Source organism: Chiloscyllium punctatum, chromosome X (assembly GCF_047496795.1).
Source record: "Chiloscyllium punctatum isolate Juve2018m chromosome X, sChiPun1.3, whole genome shotgun sequence".
NCBI lineage: Eukaryota > Metazoa > Chordata > Chondrichthyes > Orectolobiformes > Hemiscylliidae > Chiloscyllium > Chiloscyllium punctatum.
Window position 1 is genome coordinate 33,537,639 of NC_092791.1, and position 953 is coordinate 33,538,591.

A 953-nucleotide genomic window follows, 5' to 3' on the forward strand; every position below is an offset into this window, starting at 1 on the left:
TCTCTCACACACAAATACAGGATACAGACACTCTCTCTCTCACACACAAATACAGATACAAACACTCGCTCACACACACAAATACAGGATACAGGCACTCTCTCACACACAAATACAGGATACAGGCACTCTCTCACACACAAATACAGATACAGACACTCTCTCTCTTCACACAAATACAGATACAAACACTCGCTCACACACACAAATACAGGATACAGGCACTCTCTCACACACAAATACAGATACAGACACTCTCTCACATACACAAATACAGGATACAGACACTCTCTCGCACACACAAATACAGGATACAGACACTCACACAAGTACAGGATACAGGCACTCTCTCACACACAAATACAGGATACAGGCATTCTCTCACACACAAACACAGATACAGACACTCTCTCTCTCACATAAATACAGATACAAACACTCGCTCACACACACAAATACAGGATACAGGCACTCTCTCACACACACAAATACAGGATACAGACACACTCGCACACAAATAAAGGATACAGACACTCTCTTACACAAATACAGGATACAGACACTCTCACACACCCAAATACAGGATACAGACGCTCTCTCTCAGACAAATACAGGATATAGACACTCTCACACACCCAAATACAGGATACAGACATCTTGTCACACACAAATGCAGGGTACAGACGCTGTCCCTCACAAGTACAGGATATAGAAACTCTCTCATATAAATACAGGATACTGGCGCACACACACAAATACAGGGCATAGGCACTCTCTCTCTCTCTCACACACACACACACACACACACTTACTTTTACACTTGCATAAACAAATACAGGAGTCAGTTACTCTTGCACTCATACACATTCACAGTAATAAAGACACTCAAATACAGGATACACTCTCACATTCACACCAACGTATACACACTCACATGAACACACAATTCAGGC